At 40.8% G+C, this 12,500-nt stretch overlaps 1 long non-coding RNA gene across 1 annotated transcript in view; it reads right to left on the reverse strand.

The window, feature by feature from the left end:
- LOC123745689 (uncharacterized) overlaps window positions 1-2,784 on the reverse strand; it is a 165,931-nt gene extending 163,147 nt beyond the window's left edge. The window contains exon 1 of the long non-coding RNA XR_006771383.2: window positions 2,680-2,784. This is a non-coding gene — a long non-coding RNA (uncharacterized lncRNA). The remainder of the gene's footprint in view (window positions 1-2,679) is intronic.
- Window positions 2,785-12,500: the final 9,716 nt, after the last annotated feature.

Raw genomic sequence — 12,500 nt, forward strand, 5'->3', positions numbered from 1 at the left:
CTCCTCACCTGCACCTGAAGGACAATCTAAATTTTACTCAAAATGAATTAACTTAAATGCTTGACTACCTACCAACTATACAATAAAGTAGGCTTACAATGTGCTTGTACTGTTTCTTGATGTCCAGTTGTATTATGTATTTAAATAAATCCTATCCAATAACGTTTTGTTTATTACTGTACCGGGTTCAAGATTTCGTTCATTGATTTACTTTTGATTTTTTGATCAAGATTTACTTTTGGTGGATAAGCTTGAGATGCAAGTAAAAGGCACATTGGATTTTCAATATATCGACCATATCCAAAATAATAGCAACTTTATGAAGTTATGGGTAGAAATAGCCTAAGCTACTCTATCCTTTTGAAATGTATCTTTTTTTTCTTGTCTCAATAAACATACTTGAACTTGAAAAGCCTTACAATCTCTAGAAAGTTGAAGAATAAGGACATGATAAAACCATGTTAACCAGACCACACACTAGAAGGTGAAGGGACGACGACGTTTCGGTCCGTCCTGGACCATTCTCAATCGACTTGAGAATGGTCCAGGACGGACCGAAACGTCTCGTCTCTTTATCTTGTCATGTGTGGGTTGGTCATCATGAATATAGAAACAGTATTATTATTAACATCTTAATTGACAACATTAATTACAATTTTGCCTAATCTGTTCTTGATGGGCTAGGTAGCTACTGTTGGGGGGCTCAGTAGCTACCGTAGCTGCGTGATAATCACCCAGTTACGATTAATATAATTATTAATTATTATACGAGGTAATATAATTATAAATTATATCTTACCACTGTAGTTATCACATAATTTTAACAACCCTTTACCTCCTGGTCCCTTTTCTGGCTAGTTAATTTCACTAATTGTTGGTGTCGTGGACGTGAGTGCAAGTGTGTCGTAAAAGTGAGTGAATCGAATGTGTGTGTGTATGTAAAGAGGGAGAAGAGTGAGCGAGAATTGGTGAGCAGTGTGTGTGTGTGGATTCGGAAGACCTCATTAATTCGTGGCACAGGCTACCCGCAAACTGCATTAGCATTCCCTGCAGCTGCCCTCCAGGCGGATAATGGTACAGATCGTCTCTCTCTGGCCCCCACATTGACGACAGTCACAGACAGAGACAAACACAATTGTACAGAAAATCTGTAACCCGCCCACATGAAAAATTAAACGTTGGGCAGATTTAAAAAATGTAATTTAATTCATTTAGATTATAAATAGAATTTGGCTTTACCTGTTCCGTCCAACCCTTAACCTTTAAACCTATTCAAACTGCTTGTCAATACTAACCGGATCGTGGGTTGTATTGTGTTTAGACTGGAGCCAAGCGAGTCAGTTGGCAGCCAGTCAGGGAGTAACGGTCTCCTAGTCAACATCGGAGACGCTCCTATGAATTCTAGCATTCTACGCTACTATTATAACACTACTACTAATATATAATATAATATATATAATATAATATATAATATACTACTATTATTTATTTTATTATCGAGAATTCTACGCTATTATTAAGAGGTAATATTAAGAGCCTAGTGTAGACATGGACACTATTAGTATTCATTATTGTGTATTCACTTCTTTCACTTATTATTCACTTCACTTTTTATTCACTTCACTTTTGTGTATTCATTTCTTCTCCGAATTAGTCTCAGTAGACACTGGAACCCACAAAATATAAATCCTTCCAATCTTAATTTATTAATTTTACCCTGAACTGTAGCCTCTGTTTAACTCAACAGTAAAATGTGTACTTGGTTGTAACAAGGATTCTTCGCGGCGGGGATCGTATTCCAGGGACCTGTCCGAAACGCTACGCGTACTAGTGGCTCTACAAGAATGTAACAACTCTTGTATATATCTCAAAAAAAAAATCTTATTTAAGTTTCGGTAAAAAAAAGATTACTGGACATCGTAAGATATCAACAACGGAGTTAATCTAAACAACTTTGGCGCTGAATTCTGTACTCTATTAAACTACAGAGCCTTAGAGGTCATTATCCCACGGGGTGCGGCGCCGCTCTGCAGGAACGACGTCTCAACAGTAATTGCAGGACGGACACCACGAAATCTTAGAGAGCTCTTAAATATAGCGTAGAAAATGGAAAGGAAATATGAACGTACCTTAATCTTGGCGCATTTCTGTCTCTCGAAGTGGTCCGAATTCTTACCTGTAATGACATGAAAGTGAATTACTAATATACTTAAAGGAAATATCTTTACACATTTCAATCCTCATACACTACAAATGTACTGCATGAAATTTAATATTTCTTATGTTTCTTTTCACTGTCGATGGTAATTGAAAAATCAATTATGGAGAATTGAGAATTTTGGAGAATTGATTTTTGAATTACCGTCGACAGTGAAAAGAAACATAAGAAATACTGAAAAAAATTCGTGTTAGAATTATTAATCTTACTTTTTCGGTCATATTTAATAATATATTTATATATTTATATTTATATATATGTAGCCTGTCCTCCTAAGCTTTCCCAGCTTAGAAAACTGATGTACTAAAGTGCCCTTATCCTAACCCACCAGAGGACCCAAAGCAGAAAACGAACAGTATGTCAATTTCGCCAGCCGCTGCCATTTTCTAGTACGATAATTTTTGCCCTTAGGGAGAGTATACCTCAAAATATGGCGTTAAGGCTTGACTAGGTGCAATTACCTGTTCATGGTGGCTGAGGGAGACGGTGTAGACCCAATACTGTAGCCAGATACGGCGTTGACTCTTCTCGCTTGTCATTTATTCCTCGGGGAAAATCATGGCGCCCTCTGCGATTCTTGAAAGAGAAGGAACGAATAATTGAAGCTCTCGCGCCAGTGCATATATCACTATAACTTTCCTGTAAACACATAAGTGGTAACATGCCTAACTGTACACAGACACTGCAGCCTCGTAACTCCTTCCTGTAACTCGCTCTGACAACACCTTCCGACAGTAGTGGAAATATTATGTACTTACTAACTTGCTTGTTAGTCATCACTAACCATAGCTAACACCTTATTAATGATTGGACCTTTGAAAGTAAACAATGGGCAGAGTTTCTTTCACCCTATGCCCCTGTTACCTAGCAGTAAAATAGGTACCTGGGTGTTAGTCAGCTGTCACGGGCTGCTTCCTGGGGGTGGAGGCCTGGTCGAGGACCGGGCCGCGGGGACACTAAAGCCCCGAAATCATCTCAAGATAACCTCAAGATGAACCTCACTGTCGGGTCCATTGCTTGCAGGTCGCTTGGTCCATCAGCCACTGTTGTTCACTGTTACTGTACAAATCACGACCCGTTATTCACATAAAGCCACTGAAGAACGGATTAAGCGTAGAGAACCTCTACGCTTAATCTTTATAACATAAAGAAGCTTTATAAATGTGGAAATACAATTAAAGAAGCTTTATAAATGCGGAAATACAACTAAAGAAGCTTTATAAATGTGGAAATACAATTAAAGAAGCTTTATAAATGTGGAAATACAATTAAAGATGCTTTATAAATGTGGAAATACAATTAAAGAACCTTTATAAATGTGGAAATACAATTAAAGAAGCTTTATAAATGCGGAAATACAATTAAAGAAGCTGTATAAATGCAGAAATACAATTAAAGAAGCTTTATAAATGCAGAAATACAATTAAAGAAGCTTTATAAATGTGGAAATACAATTAAAGAAGCTTTATAAATGTGGAAATACAATTAAAGAAGCTTTATAAATGTGGAAATACAATTAAAGAAGCTTTATAAATGTGGAAATACAATAAAAATAATGACGAGTAGGTTGGCAGGCCTGGGTTGCCAGGCCGCGGGCGCATGGCTGGCCTCCCAGCCACTCAAACATTGTCTTATTTAGTCACATAAACGCACTACATCCACAACCCTTGGCCCCTGTGTGGTCCCTGTTACTTACTTACCATGTTACGACAGTCAGGTGTGCGCACAACTGTCTGTTTATCCTCAAAAAGTGGGCAGATGTGGATCAGCTGTGAACCCCACCAGCCGCTTGTAGTGACAAGCGTGCCAACTCTCCCGAGTGTTCAGTGTTTATTTACATAGACTTGGCGGCTGGAATAATTTTTTATTTTATTTATATCTACAATAGTTCTTGCATTCTTGTAAAGCCAATAGTAAGCATTGCGTTTCGGGCAGGTCCTTAATCTTAATTTTCCCCGGAATACGACCCGCCAAATCGTTTAACAACAAAGGGCCAGATTCATGAAGCAGTTACGAACCTGTCCATCTTTTCTCAATCTTTGGCGGCTTTGTTTACAATTATTAAACAGTTAATGAGCTCCGAAGCACCAGGAGGCTGTTTATAACAATAACAACAGTTGATTGGCAAGTTTTTATGCTTGTAAACTATTTAATAAATGTAACCAAAGCCGTCAAAGATTGAGGAAAGATGTACACGTTCGTAAGTGCTTGCGTAACTCCTTCGTGAATCTGGCCCCTGGTACCCATTTTACTGTTAAGGTAAACAGAGGCTTCAGTTAAGGATTGACGCCCAGTAAATCCTCCCCGGCCAGGATACGAACCCAGGACAAAGCGCTAGCGAAACGCCAGGCGAGTGTCTTACCACTTAGCCTGACTTTATTTCAATACAATTATTTTGAACGGTACCCTTATACAGTGCTCTTGTAAAATATCCCTGCACAATACAATTGCATAGTACCTTTGTACAGTACAATTGCATAGTACCTTTGTACAGTACAATTGCATAGTACCTTTGTACAGTACTCTTGTACAGGACTATATTGACAGTTCTTGCAATCCAGAGTTCCTATGTCAATTAACAAAGTCATTTAGTTTATCATGGAGACAATGAAACAGCTGTTCTGAGATCCTGTTTCGCTGTTATAGAGACATCTGGTTAAAGATGACGAGGGGACTAATGGTGGTCAATAGGTGTAAATAATGGTTTCGATATGAGTTAATGGGGCCATGAAAACATCGGAGATCAAACACGCACTCGTTATCAAGGTAAACAGAAATACCATTATAGCTGTTGATACCGTTAACAGATACCCGCATGCATTCATCAGATCTCACTCATTTCCGTTAACAGAGACCTCTCATTTTACAATAATAACTCACACAAGCTGTTTAAAACAGTTAACAAAATCTCACACATGCATATTAGGCTGCCTAACATGTATATTAGGCTGCCTAACATGCATATTAGGCTGCCTAACATGCATATTAGGCTGCCTAACATGCATATTAGGCTGCCTAACATGCATATTAGGCTGCCTAACATGCATATTAGGCTGCCTAACATGTATATTAGGCTGCCTAACATGCATATTAGGCTGCCTAACATGCATATTAGGCTGCCTAACATGCATATTAGGCTGCCTAACATGTATATTAGGCTGCCTAACATGCAACACAGCCTAACATGTATATTAGGCTGCCTAACATGCAACACAGCCTAACATGTATATTAGGCTGCCTAACATGCAACACAGCCTAACATGCATATTAGGCTGCCTAACATGCATATTAGGCTGCCTAACATGCATATTAGGCTGCATGGTAGCAGTGGTAGTGGTGATGGTAATAGTGGTTGATGGTAGCAATGGTTATGTTGTCAGTGGCAGTAGGAATTGTGGTTATGGTGATGGTAGCAGTGATTGTGGTTATCATGGTGGTAGTAGCAGTGTGGTGGTGGTAGAAGCCGTAATGGCGGCTCTGATTGGTGTTTGAACAAATACTTCTCTTCAAATCCTCGTTTTATGTAGTTTCCATTACCATGATCCATCCATTACCAAACAGCCTCGCTTGGATCCAATCGTCCTGCGGTGTTTGACTGCTTTTGCTATCCTGTGGTGAAGATTGTTCAGTGATAACCCCCAATGGATGACTGAACCAAGATAACACTTTTCTCACTACAGTAAAACGATAACTGTCGACATTGCTTACTATTTTAACATTTGTTGGTATTGTTTATTCATTTATCATCGTTTATTCATTTGTTATCATCGTTTATTTGCTTGTAATCGCTTACTTATGATCGTTTATTCATTTGTTATTGTTTGTTTATAATCGTTTATTCATAGTTATCATTTATTCATTTGTTATCGTCGTTTATTCGTTTGTTATCGTCGTTTATTCGTTTGTTATCATCATTTATTCGTTTGTTATCATCATTTATTCGTTTGTTATCATCGTTTATTCGTTTGTTATCATCGTTTATTCGTTTGTTATCATCATTTATTCGTTTATCATCATCATTTATTCGTTTATCATCATTTATTCGTGTGTTAACAAAGCATATTGGTTTGTGGTCACCGTTACCTATGATCGGTGCTGCTGGTGACCTTCACTACTGACCAGCTGTGTAAGATCACTATCACCAGCTGAAGCTCCATCACTATCACCAGCTGAAGCTCCATCACTATCACCAGCTGAAGCTCCATCACTGTCACCAGCTGAAGCTCCATCACTATCACCAGCTGAAGCTCCATCACTGTCACCGCTCTTGGACGTAAAGAAAGAATGTCTTTTGTAACTAGAGAAGCAAATGTTGGAGACTTGGCGAGCAAGCGCGTGATTGATCAAGAAACTGTCGGGAAACTCTTGAATCGCTCCTAATGACGCAGTTTGCCGCTTCCAAGCATCAGAATATGTAGTTTGCATGCACTTAGATATGTTTTTTATATAGATAAAAAACATAAAAACACAATAGCGGGGCTGTAAGGAGCTTCTATCCGTATTCATGGTCCTTTCAAGTGGTGTATAGTCATACTGGCTTAGTGCTTGCTCGTGCTATGTATATACGCACTCCATTATTCCATAGTTCAACGTTAATTGTTGCTCCTTAGATTCTGAATAGACACGTTCGTAATGGTAAGGTTATACCCCGAGCGACGACTGTTCTCATGTGCAGCTAGAATCAATTTGTGTGTGTGTGTAGTCACCTAGTTGTATTCATCGCCTCTCAACCGTAAATCAACAGGTGTACAGATTCCTGAGCCTACTGGGCTCTATCATATCTACATTTTAAACTGTGTATGGAGTCAGCCTCCACCACATCACTGCCTAATGCATTCCACCTGTTAACTACTCTGACACTGAAAAAGTTCTTTCTAACGTCTCTGTGGCTCATGTGGGTACTCAGCTTCCACCTGTGTCCCCTTGTTCGTGTCCCACCAGTGTTGAATAGTTTTTCCTTGTTGAATAGGATAAAGGATGTTGAATAGGTGTTGAATAATTGAATAGTTTAGGCCGGAGAAAGCATTAACCCCGTGTGCGTGTGTAGTGTGTGTGTGTGTGTGTGTGTGTGTGTGTGTGTGTGTGTGTGTGTGTGTGTGTGTGTGTGTGTGTGTGTGTGTGTGTGTCCCTGTTGGAGTATTGAGACACGACTCCCAGAACACCCCCTTCCACTAATTCTAAAATATAACACTGACCTAATTCTGTACGACACCAAATCCAGCGACCCCGTGGCGGCATCTACACCTACACAGCTACCAGAAAGTACCGACAAACAAGCGACCATCAATCAGGTCAATAATCCTCTTAGTTCAGGTTACAATCCTCTTACAAGGTCTCCGCGAGCGCACTCAAGATTCCCTTCAAGAGTCACAGTGGCTTAAGATGGAGCTAATTCTTGTCACTTTTGTCGTTTTGTTAAAGCCTAGTGAATTTGAAATTGAAATAAGTTTATTGAGGTAAAATCCACACAAAGGGATGAGGTAGCTCAAGCTATTCTCACCCCGTTCAGTACATCGTGTTAATACATACATAGACACACATCACAAACAATAAACATATTACCAAACATTCTGAGAGATAAACATATACATTTCCTCCTTTACACAAGTACCCCAAGCCTAGTGGTCGTCTGATAATAATATTAGGCTTTTTAGTTCTGTGTTAAATGTGAGCATAGAGTTGAGTTCGTCACTAATCAATCACTTATCAATAATCAGTATTATTAAAAAAACAGAGATAGATAGAGGAGAGAGAGAGAGAGAGAGAGAGAGAGAGAGAGAGAGAGAGAGAGAGAGAGAGAGAGAGAGAGAGAGAGAGAGAGAGAGGGGGAGAGAGATAGAGAGACACAGAGAGAGAGACAGACAGAGAAAGAAAAGAGAGAGACACAGACAGAGAAGAGAGAGAGAGAGAGCTTGTTCCACAATAAGAGTGAACCCATTTCGGTGGTTGACAATGTGAGACAAATCCTATTTACACCCAAATGCCTCCACGCGTTAGTTTATATATACGGTACAACCTCGATTGAACGAACTACATGGGACCAACCACATTTCGTTGCACTGAGAGATATCGTGCAATCGGCGATACCTCCAGGGTGCCTTTCCCCAAGCCTAATTCGCTAATTTCACGTAACAAACTTTTAATTTCAACCGATATTATAATAAACAACTACCAAATAAATAGTTCTACAAAAACTTTGGCCCACATGTAATGTATTTCTCACATCCCTGGCCTCAAAACTAATTTTCAAAAGGTAGCAAAGCCATGACTGAGTGAATGAAAAGCCTTGCAAAACTCATAATTAAAACAAACTATGGAATTCCGTTTTAAATATCCTCAATAGCCTTCTCAAGGCTCCAAACATTTCATGCAATGTTGTCTCCATCTGTAAACTCAGTCCCTAAACAAATCCACAGCTTCTTGTTTGTCGAATTGGGCGAGTAAATCCGACAAGGGAAGTGTGTGTGTGTGTGTGTGTGTGTGTGTGTGTGTGTGTGTGTGTGTGTGTGTGTGTGTGTGTGTCTTGGAAGCATCGTGTTGTATACTTCCATGATAATCTATCTTCAGTTCGCCAAATCTTACTTCGCAACAAAGATTATCAATCCCGGGGGATTCTAGTCTTCTGGGATTTGCAGTGAATATGGTAAGTCTGTGGAATCTGGAAATTGTGAGACTCTGGAAAATCTGGAATTCCAGGGAATTCGAGAAATTCGGGAGATTCGGGGGATTTGTTTAAATTTTTGAAATTTCGACATTCTGGGGATATCCGTTAGTGCTTAATAATGGACTCTTATCAAATCAATAACATTGTTTTTATTTATTATCATTTATTAACAAAACAGCATATTCATTCTTATGTAAACTTTACCAATTAAAAATGAACAATTATTTATGAACACAGTCTAATTGAATGATTAATATAAAGTCTGAACAAATCTTAGTACGCACTAATGTGGTCTAATATGGAATCAAAATACTCTAATGTTAAAAAACTGAAGTAGGCCTACTGGCCATGCGATCCAGTTCCTATAGACCCGTGCTAATCATGATTCCAAAAACGACTATCAAACAATTTTTTGTTTGATCAAAATCAATTTTTTTTCACCTGCTGTTGTGTGAACAGTCCGGTAGTTACCAACTATTATGGTTTCATAGCTAAATCACTCAAACGTGGCCAAGTGTTCTCAGGTTGTTTAGCAAACGTAGTTAGAGACAGGTAAACAGACGGATATACAGACTTGAACAGACAATCCCTTACAGCCCATAGAGCGAGAGTCGCAAGCCTAGTGGATGACACTGAACCTGTATTAAGGTTTGGTCAATAACTGGGTCAAATGTATGACGTAGTGGCCTGAACCACTTGGTTACGGAACCCCAACAGGTAAACAGAGTCTTGGAGGATGTAAACAAGGAGATGTCCAGAATATGTCATACCATACGGCCTATAGTGATCAAAGGCCTAGTTACCGCTCGCTTCTTTCAATTCACAAGTATACCATTGTACACTCTTAGGCTTCTCTACGCCTTCACCTCTGTACTGTTCCATATGATCCCTTCCACCTTTCCCACCCATTCTAGCCATCCGCTGAATACGCAAAATATTTCCTTGGCATCTGCCGTGCTTGTTCGTGTCTTGGCCGCTTCGACACCCTGTCAATCAGGGAACGACGCGGACAAGACAGCCTTTCCTTCCCTCCCTTCCTCTTCCACCTCCCCTACACAGCCTTGCCCCCTCCCTACATCTTACCCTTCCCTCCCCACCTCCCCTCAACTTACAACTTCCACTTCCCCTACAAGGCAACTCAACTATAAATCTTTTTTATGAAAACCGGTTGGTTGGTCATGCTGGTTATCAAGAGTTGTGCTCGACCAGTCATCAGGTCAACACATACACACTACACACGGCCATGAAAAAGGAGATGAAAGACACATGGTGTCCGGACCTTACCTGGATTAATTTCAAGGGTTCGCATGTTATATGTAGTGGAGGCCAGGATGTCTTACACCACATAGAGCAGCTCGCGAGCAAGTGGAGCAGAGGTCTGAGTGTGGAAGACTGAGACGGCTTCACAACTGATTATATTAGGCTACAGGAAGCTTCACAACTGATTATATTAGGCTACAGGAGGCTTCACAACTGATTATATTAGGCTACAGGAAGCTTCACAACTGATTATATTAGGCTACAGGAGGCTTCACAACTGATTAGGCTACAGGAGGCTTCACAACTGATTAGGCTACAGGAAGCTTCACAACTGATTATATTAGGCTACCAGGCACTAACAACACTAGACACTAACAACACCAGACACTAACAACGCCATCAGACACCAACAACACCATCAGACACTCGGGGATCTTCCAACAAGTTAACCAAATGAGTTTCCGTCATTTTAGTGGTTGAGATGATGAGAGTAAAACACAAGGGAACTCACCGGGGAAATCAGGGAACCTGAAACTATGTCCCAGTGGCGCAGTGGTAACACCCCTCGCCCGGCGAGCTATTTGGCCTGGGTTCGTATCCTAGCCGGGGAGGATTGACTATATAGACACCGATCCTTAACTGTACACCTTACGGGCTCACCATAGCCCGTGCTACATGGATATTTCGTTCTGAATAGCTCAATCTAAATCAATAACAGCAACAACCCTACACCTCTGTTCACCCAGCAGTGATTGGGTTATCTTGAGACGATTTCGGGGCTTTAGTGTCCCCGCGGCCCGGTCCTCGACCAGGCCTCCACCCCCAGGAAGCAGCCCGTGACAGCTGACTAACACCCAGGTACCTATTTTACTGCTAGGTAACAGGAGCATTCAGGGCGAAAGAAACTTTGCCCATTTGTTTCTGCCTCGTGCGGGAATCGAACCCGCGCCACAGAATTACGAGTCCTGCGCGCTATCCACCAGGCTACGAGGCCCCTGTCGACGAAGATCCTTTAACAACTCAACACACCACAATTATAACCCTATCAATCCTCAACTGCCAAGATCTGCCAGTAATTCATCAGACCTCAGTTTGTGTCCCTGTCATTCAGCTCACGTCGCGATCCCTCAGTGATTCATCAAACCTGAATCATCATCAACCTTGTCAGCCTTCAGTAGTTGAGTCTCGCTACCCTGGAGACCATTGTTGGTCTCTGGGAGGCTGCCGCGACTGTCCGCCGGCCGCTGTTCCTCCCGACACAAAGACCATTATTAACTTCGACTTGTTTCATACTTTGTTTGTTTGCTTTGAAGGTCTCCAGTTATTGTACTGTTTAATAGGGCCCCGAGTGTGTGTGTGTGTGTAGTCATCTAGTTGTGCTTGCGGGGGTTGAGCTCTGGCTCTTTCGGCCCGCCTCTCAACTCTCAATCAATCAACTGTTTCTAACTACTAATTTATTTTATTTATTTTTTTCCACACACACACACACTGACAGCACTGATAGCCGAGTGGACAGCACTCAGGACTCGTAATCCTAGGGTCCGGGTTCGATCCCCGGTGATGGCAGAAACAAAATGGGCAGAATTTCTTTCACCCTGATCCCCTTGTTACCTAGCAGTAAATAGGTACCTGGGAGTTAGATAGCTGTTACGGGCTATCTAACCCCCCCCCTCTCTCTCTTTCTGTGTGTGTGTGTGTGTGTGTGTGTGTGTGTGTGTGTGTTCACATTTGAACTCCCTTGTTAGATCCAGCTGTGTTTTCTGGGACCGAGCTCCAGTTACAGAGTCCCGACTCTCATATATCTTATATCTACATATGAAACTGTGAATGGAGTCCGCCTCCCATCTCGTCTGAGTGTCCTCCGTTTATACACTGTGGCCATGAAAACATGATAATTAGATACTTGTGGGCTTTTGTATTATTTAGTTTCCACCTGTATGGCCTTGTTCCTGTACCCCATTTTTTGTATTTACATATACAAGAGTTGTTACATTCTTGTACAGCGACTAGCACGAATAGTGTTTTGGTAAATGGACTGTCATTAGGCGCTTGTCCTTATATCCCTGGAAACACAAACCGAAACTGTCTATTTTCCGCTTTGTATAACTTGTAATAAAGTTGGTACATCTTGGCTTAACGTGTTTATGACGTATTAGAACGTTGATACAACTTGCTATATTGGTTGTAATAACTGGTTAGGTGTTAAAACTTGTTCGAACGTTGTACCAACGTCGTAGTTTCGGTGTGTGTTTGACGGGATATGTGGTAATAATTTCAGCTTTGATTCCTCTGTCTTCTAATGATATTTCGTTAAATAGTTTAGCGTTTCCCTTTAACTCACACCTCTCAGCTCTGGGA

This window comes from Procambarus clarkii, chromosome 71, assembly GCF_040958095.1.
Source record: "Procambarus clarkii isolate CNS0578487 chromosome 71, FALCON_Pclarkii_2.0, whole genome shotgun sequence".
Lineage (NCBI taxonomy): Eukaryota > Metazoa > Arthropoda > Malacostraca > Decapoda > Cambaridae > Procambarus > Procambarus clarkii.